This window comes from Gorilla gorilla, chromosome Y (genome assembly GCF_029281585.2).
Source record: "Gorilla gorilla gorilla isolate KB3781 chromosome Y, NHGRI_mGorGor1-v2.1_pri, whole genome shotgun sequence".
In the NCBI taxonomy this organism is placed as follows: Eukaryota; Metazoa; Chordata; class Mammalia; order Primates; family Hominidae; genus Gorilla; species Gorilla gorilla.
In genome coordinates this window covers 20123818-20133298 of record NC_073248.2, presented here as the reverse complement: position 1 = coordinate 20133298, position 9481 = coordinate 20123818, and the positions used below count along the sequence as shown (strand labels likewise).

Sequence of the window (9481 nt, the reverse complement as noted above, 5' to 3'; positions counted from 1 at the left end):
CCTGTTTAGTTTTATTTAGTTTTCCCACTTTTGAAAATTTTTCTATGCAATTTTTATCTGTCATAAGGTAATGACAGTTTTTAAAAGATGCAAATGGGATTAAGTCAGTTGTTTTTTCTGTTCCTTTTAATATTATTCTCATTCAGGCTAACGGGCATTCTAAATTGTTGTGAGGGATAGAAATACAACCTTAAATTAAGGAATGAGAGTAGAGTCAGTGAGAATAGAGTATGGCTTGAAAATAATCTCATAAATTATATGTCTACTGATGTGATATAACATACTAGTAGTAGATTTTCTTGTCATCCTTAAATTTGTAGCTGTGACTTGCAATATCAAATGAAGCTAAGCAATTCATTTCCATATGACTTCTGGCTGTTACTATACTAATTTGCATGAATACTATAAATTTTGTAAGAACCAGTTTCATTCACATCTGCATTTAGAGTTCCAAGATAGTAAAATGTATAACAAGTTATATACCTTTTATAGAATTAGGAGTCACTGGGGATAAGTGTTACCTTTCATTAAAAAGGTAAGTGCAGAGGTTTATAAACACATGCAAAAATGTGCAACCTCACAATTTAATCTTCTATGCAAATAAAAATTAGTAACAGCAAGGGCAATTAGTAGCACTGGCGGGGCAATAAACACTCCTGCAAAGCCAAAGAGTTAATCCCAGTGACAATGCATGAAGTGATTTTGGGCTATACTCCGGAGCTAATTTAAGTTTAATTGACTGAATCTCCTGAAAGAAAAGGACTTAGGCAGAAACAACAAAAATTGAACAATACATTAGCCAGAAAACTCAACAAATAAATGAAACCCTGGACAATATTAGAACCAATAAATCTCTGTGCAGTAAAAACATACCTAATTTTGTTGCCGTAGCTGTTGCTTGGAGACAGTGTCTCACTGTCTTACCCAGGCTGGAGTGCAGTGGCAAGATCTCAGCTCCCTGAAACCTCCAACTCCCAGGTTTAAGGGATTCTCCTGCCTCAGCCTCCCAAGTAGCTAGGATTACAGGTGCACACTACCACGCCCAGCTAATTTCTGTGTTTTTAGTTGACATGGGGTTTCACTAAATTGGCCCTGCTGATCTCAAGCTCCTCACCTCGTGATCCACCCACCTTGGCTTCCCAACATGTTGGGATTACAGGTGTTGCCATCATGGCTGGCCAACTTTTTCTTTTTCACGAGGTTAATTTAAGAAATTTATAAAATAAATTTCTTTTTATAAATTTATGCATAGGCATATAGGTGTGAGGCACCATGCAATAGGCCGAGCATGGTGGCTCACACCTCTAATCCCAGCACTTTGAAAGGCCGAGGCAGGCAGATCACCTGAGGTTGCCAGGTCGAGGAAAGTTTAGCTAATATGGTGAAACCCCATCTGTACTAAAAATACAAAACTAGCTGGGCGTGGTGGCACTTGCCTGTAATCCCAGCTACTTAGGAGGCTGAGGCCCTAGAAACACTTGAACCTGGGAGGTAGAGGTTGCAATTCTGTGATGATAAGAGATGTTGAGATTAATTTTTATATATAATATATATATACTATATATATAGTATATATAGTATATATATAGTATATATAGTATATATAGTATATATATAGTATATATAGTATATATAGTATATATATAGTATATATAGTGTGTATATATAGTATATATAATATCTTCAGTTTTCAAAATATATATTTTATCTTCTGTTTTCAAAATAATATATATATCTTCTATATATCTATAAAATCTATGAATCATATATCTATAAAATCTATAATTTTTTTATATCTATAAAATCTTTATATCTATAAAATCACATATCTATAAAATCTATAAATTTTATATATTTATAAAAATAAGTGTCTTCTGTTTTCAAAATAATACATATACACAGGTAACAAGGGTGTGTGTGTGTGTATACACACACACCCAGACACACACACACACACACACCCTTGTTACTTGTGTGTATATATTATTTTGAAAACAGAAGATACTTATTTTTAATCGGGTTATCATTTTCTTGTTCTTTGGAATCTGTTTTGAGTTCCTTCCGTGTTTTGATTAACACCTTGTCTGATGTACAGTTTGCAAATGTTTGCTCTCATTCTATTTCTCTGGTGATTTATTTTATTTTATTTTTATTTTTTGCTGTGTGGAAGTTTTCTAGAATGATGTAACCTCATTTTTCTGTTTGTGTGTTTTTTGCTTTTGTTTTTGAAATCTTATCCAAAAAATATTCTTTCCCAGACGAATGTCATTGAATGTGTTTTGTGATTTATTGTACTAGTTTGACAGTTTGCTGTTTTAATTACATCTTTAATTTTAAATGTTTTCCAAAATATATTCTTTTAGGTGAGGTCTCACTGTACTACCTAGTGTGGAGTGCAGTGACATAAGTGTTTCATGCTGTATCTTTGAACACCAAGGCTCAGGTGATCCTCCTGTCTGAGACCGCTGAGTAGCAGAAACTATAGGTGCATAGCAGTGCACTAGGCTTTTTCATCCATTTTAGTTAATTCTTGCATGTGTTGAGAGATAGCGTTCTAATTATATTCTTCTGCATGTAGCTCTCTTGTTTTCCCAGCACCGCTTATTGAAGAGACTGACATTTCCTCATTTTGTGTTCTTGGCACCTCTGAGGAATATGAGTTGGCTACACAGGTGTAAATTTATTTTTGCTCACTGTAGTCTATTGTATTGGTTTATAGCATTGTGACATCTCCAGTTCTGTGGGTTCACTCCCCAACCCCACTGTCATCTTCATGATGGCTTTGGCTATTCAGGGTTTTTTTTTTTTTTTTTTTTTTGTGCATGTGTGGTTTCACATTAATTTAGGATTTTTTTTCAATTTCTGTGAAAAATGCCATTGGTGTTTTGATAGAGGTTGCATTCAATCTGTGCACTGCTTTGGATCATATAAACCTTTTAACCATATTACTTTTTTCAATCAATGAACATAGATATCTTTCCATTTATTTATGTCATTTTAACATTTTATTAAAGTTTCATAGTTTTCAGCATGCAGATTTTTTTTTACCTCCTTGGTTAAATTTACTCCTTTTAATCCCCCATAGATATTGTAAATGAGATTGTTTTAAGTTTTTTTTTAAAATATATTTTGCTATTAGTATATGGAAATGCTGCGGAATTGTATATGTTGATTTTGTAAACTGAAACTTTACTCTGAATTATTTCTAACTACTTTTTAGTGGTGTGTTTAAGGATTTCCATATTATGTCATTAGCATATATGGAAAATTTTACTTCCATCTTTCCAATTTGGGTACCATTTCTTACTTTCTCTTGTTTAATTGCTCTGGCTAAGGACTTTTAGTATTATGTTAATATAAGTTGTGAAAGTTAACATCCTGGTCTTCTTTCAGATCTTCACAGAAAAGGGTTCAACATTTTACTCCCATTGAGTGTGATATTAGCTAAGGGATTGTCATATATAGCATCATCTGATTATTTGGGTCTATGTCATTTGTTGTATTAAGTTACAGTTGTTCCACACATAATTTGTTAAGACATTTCATTGTGAAGAGTGTTGAATTTTGTCAATGTTTTTTTCACATATTGAAATGACTTCATAGATTTTGTTCTTTATTTTGTTGATGTAATGTATGACATTTAATGATTCTTGTGTACTAAACCATTCCTGCATCCCTGTAATCTCACTTGATCATGGTGAATGATTTTCTGAATGTGCATTGTAAGTCATTTTCCCAGTATTTTGTTGAGGATTTTTACATTATGTTTATCAGATATATTGGCCCATAGTTTTCTCTTTTTTCTTGTATCCTTGTCTGGTTTTGTAATCAGCATAATGCCTTCCCAGTGGAACGAGTTGGAACCATTCCCATATCTTCCTTTTTGCTTTAGTTTTGTTTTTGTTTTGGCTAGGTTAAAAAAAAAGTGGCAGTAGTTCCCTTTCTGTGGTAGGTAGAATGCAGCAGTGAATACATCAGGTCCTGGGCTTTTCTTTAATAGGTGACTTTTTCTTGCTGATTTGATTTCTTACCATTAATTTGTTTCTTGGTATCACTTACGGTATCTCTTTTTTGGCTCTGATTTTCTTTACTAGGTGCTTTGTTTTTCTACTTTTGGGTTTAGCTTTTTGTTTTTCTAATTCCTTGATTGAAACATCAGATTGTGTATGTGATATTTTCTTTTAGATGAAGGCATTTATTGCCATAACTTCCTGCTTAAAACTGCTTTGGTTTTATCCTATAGGTTTTGGTGTGTTGCGTTTCAATTTTTGTCTCAAGAAATAGTGTTTTCTCTTTAATGTCTTCATTGGCTCATTCGTTTTTCAGGAGTATGTTGTTTAATTTTGATGTACTTATGAATTAGTGAGTGCAGAAGAGATATTTGATATGACTTCGATCTTTTCAAATTCGTTAAGATGTGATTTTGTGCCTAATGTGTGATATATCCTGGAAGATGTTCCATGTATGCAGTGGAGAAGAATGTTGATTCTATAGCTCTTGGATGGATGGTTCAGTAACTGTTTTTAGCATTTGCCCTACAGAGTATTTTAATCCAATGCTTACTTATTGAATTCTGTCTGCATTATCTATTCATTTCTGAAAGTAAGGTGCTGACGTTTTCTATTATTATCTTGCACGTTTTTTCTTCCTTTGGATCTATTAACATTTGTATTTCATATGTGCATATATACTTAGGAGTATTCCTGATATAATAATTTTTTTCCCCTGCTTAATTCTGTATCCTCTCTTTGTCTTTGGTATTTGGTGGTTTGATTATATTAAATCATGGAGATATTTTTATTGAAATTGAAACTGATTGGAAGCCTTCGATACTCCTGTAGCAGAATATTTATACTTTTTATTTAAGTTTGGAAAGGTTTCTGTTATTATTTCTCTAAATAAGCTTTCTACTCTTTTTTTTTTTTTTTTCAGACAGAGTCTCTCTCTCTCTCTCTGTCGCCCAGGCTGGAGTGCAGTGGCGCGATCTCGGCTCACTGCAAGCTCCGCCTCCCGGGTTCACGCCATTCTCCTGTGTCAGCCCCCCGAGTAGCTGGGACTGCAGGTGCCCTCCACCACGCCTGGCTAATTTTTTGTATTTTATTTTAGTAGAGACAGCGTTTCACTGTGTTGGCCAGGATGGTCTCGATGTGCTGACTTCGTGATCCACCTGCCTTAGCCTCCCAAAGTGCTGGGATTACAGGCGTGAGCCCCTGTGCCTGGCCTCTACTCTTTTTTTATACTTTTTTTTTTTTTTTGAGGGGGAGGTTGCTCTTGTCTCTCAGGTTGGAGGGCAATGGTGTGATTGTGGCTCACTGCAACCTCTATGTCCTGGGTTCCAGTGATTCTCCTGAGTTCCAGTGATGCTCCTGACTCAGCCTCCTTCTGAGTAGCTGGGATCACACATGTCAACCAATATATCCGGCTAAGTTTTGTATTTTAATAGAGAAATGGTTTCACCAGGTTGCCCAGGCTGCTCTCAAGCTCCTGACACATAATCCACCTGCCTTGACCTCGCAAAGTGCTGGGAATATAGGCATGAGCCTTGTGGCAACTCTACCACACTCTTGAATGCAAGTGTCTGAAACATTTGCTCTTTGGATGTTATCCCATTAATCTCACGAATCTTATTTATGTTTTCTCCTTTGACTGTATATTTTCAATTGACCTGTCTTTGAGTTTTGCTGCTTGACCTCTTCTGCTGTCACTGCTGTCAATTGCATTTTTTATTTTGTTGTGTTTTATTCTTCAAGATTTCTGTTTGCTTTTTCCTCCCATTATTTCAATCTCTTGGGTAAGTTTCTCTGATAAATTTCGGAATCCTTTGTGTTTTGCTGAAGCCCACTGCGTTCTCTTAAAATAACTATTTTGAATTCCTTGTCAGGCCATGTGTCCGTGTCCATCACTTTTGGGTCAGTCATCACTAGCACCTTGTTTTGACCACCTGATGCCATCATGTTTCTCTCATCGATGCTAATCCTTGTGACTATGCATCGATGTCTGCACAGTGATGTAGATTCCTAATTCATTGTTCATGGTTTGGCTTTGTTTGGAAGCTTTCTTCCACAGTAAGCCTCTCCAGAGATTCAGGGCAAGAAGAAGAAGGAAATTAAGGTATTTAAGCCTGTGATAGCTTCAACCCTGGTAGCACTAGGGGGAACAATAATGAGCAGATTTTCGTGGCTGGAATAATTTGACCACCAAAGCTAACTCAGTGCCAGGTTGCACCTATAGCACACGGTTGAGCACTGGGTGCACTCAAGGCCTGTAGGTTCCATGGTCTGTCTTCTGAAATTTATTCAGGGCCTGAGGTTGCTATAGTCCATCAGCAGGAATAGTGACTGGAACTCAAGTCCATTCTGCTGAGGTCATAGTTTCTAATCTGTTGCCATTGTTGTTCTACAAGATTACCCCGGGTATTAGCATCCCAAAGTGCTGGGGTTATGGGACAGTCAAAAGTCCCAAGGCAAAAACGTCCTATGCCTACTTCCTTTGCCCCAGCAATCCTCTTATCTCCATCTCCTGAATAGTTGAGACTACAGGCATGTGCCACCATGCCTGGCTAACATTTTGTTGTGTTTTGTTGTTGTTGTTGTTGTTGTCTTTGTTGGGCTCAAGTGATCTATTCACTTCAGCCTCCTAAAGTACTAGGATTACAGGTATGAGTCACTGCTTCCAGCCAAAATGTGCTTTCTAAAATTTAATTTTTAGGTCATCTATTTTTATTCCTTCTTATTTCTCATAAATGCAGTTAACAATGTTATTGCTTCAGAGTTTGTCTTTGGGTATTCCTGAAGGAATAAATGGACTGTTGGTATTTATTTTTTAAATGGTGTTAGAAAATGAATAATTACTTTAGGTGAGTAATGACTATTTGGCCTCTTTTTATTTTCTGGCTTCATTTCATTGTGCATGAAGAGTGTATTTTTTTAACCCGCCGGTATATGTGAAATGAATTTTTACTCTTTCAACTGAGTGTAGAATAAAATTGTTTAAACTGATCATAAAACTACTGCATAATTTTGGTTTTCTTCCTGTGTATATTAGTCTATTATTGGGAGAACAATGTCACAATTAAATTGCTTATAAAATTCTTTCTGGTAAAATTACATAAATACACACAAACAAAAACACACATACACATACCACTTAATTTCTAAAACTTTTAATTTTTCTGTTTCTCTAGTACCTTGTATTCCATCACTCAGCAAAATCTGTCAGCTCCACTTTCAGGATTTACTTTAACACCACAGCTTATTTCCTATTTCCCGTTATCACCACCATCTAAAACACAGTTTATATTTCATTCACGTCCTACTTTACACTATAATTTCCTACTTTACACTCTTTCTATAAAAAATGAAGCTACCTTTTTAAGATCTAATTCAGGTAATTTTATTTTTTCTTAATTGAGACTTCTTTCAATGTGCTGTCACACCTTATAGCATCAGATATGAATGTCTCTATCCAATTTCATCTGTTCCAGATGTTTTTTTGAGGGAATGTGTATATATGTTTATAAATGTGGGCATGTATGTATTCACTTATTATTTGTTGTTCCCAAGTGTTATACATGTTTTGCATGCATATATTTACGAAATCCCTGAAAATAGAAAGTTAACAAATCTTTTTTTTTCTTGTTTTAAGTAAATTATTTTCTGAAGGGGGTGGGTTGGGATAAATATATGTTAATATGGCAAATGTAAAAGAAAAAGTGGCCATTACTAATGAAAATTATTCTCTAACATTTTCATGTTTATCTTTAATAGCATTGCTGGTGACATGTTCCCTCTTATCAGTTGTGTATGAGGACATTCACTGCAATATACTGCCCATCCACACCGGCAACAACTTTACTGCCATGAAACTACTGGTGATAAAATTCATCTATGTCATGATATGGCATTCCTTGGTGATTATCTCACATGTCATGACTCTGGCATTTTCCTCCGCATCTGTGAAATTGAGGTGCCTAATCTTTCTATTAATCTTATATTTTGTATTATTGTTGGCACCATGGCTGGAGTTTTGGAAAAGTGGAGCTTGTCTTGCTAGCAACACAGAAAATACTTCCAGCATGGTGGGTATAATACAGATGCTTATCTTAATCTTGCTAGTATATGCAGCCATCAACTTCTCCTGCTGATCAGCAGTGAAACCGTAGCTGTCAAATGAGGAAATAATTGACAAGAGACAGACGTGGGGCCATATAATTGTACACCACAGCTTTCAGTTTTTACAAAATGTGATAATAATATTGGTATTTCGGTTCTTTGGAGGGAAAATTTTACTGAAGTCTTGTGATTCATTAATTGCCATGTAGCTCATCATAACCTACCTATTAGCCATTTGGCTTTATGCTCCCCTTCTGTCAGTATTTTGCAACCAAGTTGGTCAGGCAAAGTATTTCCAGGACATACTGAAAATCATCCAGAAGCACTAGGATATTGTGTAAACATCAAGAGAAAGTTCAATTAAAGGAATAGAAATAAGCATCTGAGGAATTACTATCACTCATGGAGAAGAGATGGATATTTTCATTAAAAAAGTATGCAATATCCATAAAATATACATGTATACTTTCACAGAACAAACAGTAAAGAGGCTGAATGTGACTTTATAAAGATACTCATAAAAATTATAAACAGCAAAATCTTGGAAGTAATTTCTAATAAAATTTATTTTTCTCCTGTGACTATGCATTAGTAATTTATTTTGCTAAATATAATTGTACAATATATTAAAGAAAACAAAACCAAAAATCCATCTGGGTCCAAAAACTGAGCAGGAAAAAATAACCAGAATGCATTTTTCACCTAGTACATTTTTGGAACCTATGCCTTTAATTTAACAAATGTTTGTAATCTAGTATATACATTATCAGTGAATATTTTCTTTTCAGAAAGAGTACAACAGGTTTCAATCTGTACTTAAGGAGAACCTGAAAGAGAAGCCTTATGAGCATGCTCCTATTTATTTTAATTTAAGGTAACTAAAGTCTTTCTCATTAAACTTTGACTAACATAAAGCAACTCATACTAATGGATCTTAAAGCACAAAACCTGTCCTATTAAAAAGATATCATGTTAATCATTTAAAATACTAGTTTACATTCCTACCAAGACTGCACAAGGATTCTCTGTGCTCTACATTCTCAAAAACATTTGTAATCTTTCATCATAATAATAGCCATTCCAACGTGTGTGAGAGAAGGGCTCATTGTTGTTTTAATTTGCGTTTCCCTGATAATTGGTGGTGTTGAGCATCTTTAAATATACAGTTGTTCAGAAATTAGCAGGGCCAAGTAGTGAACACCTGTAATCCCAGTTCCTAGGGAGGCAGAGACAGAATTGCTGGAAACTAGTGGGTGGAGGATTCAGTGAGCTGAGATCACACCACTGCACTCCAGCCTGGAGGACAGAGTGAGACTCTGTCTCAAATCAATCAATCAAACAATCAATCAATATTAAATATAGAGTTGTTG

At 35.1% G+C, this 9481-nt stretch overlaps 1 pseudogene; it reads left to right on the top strand.

The window, feature by feature from the left end:
• The first annotated feature begins 7749 nt into the window (after nt 1-7749).
• LOC129530206 (testis-specific XK-related protein, Y-linked-like) lies at nt 7750-8246 on the top strand (annotated as a pseudogene).
• Nucleotides 8247-9481: the final 1235 nt, after the last annotated feature.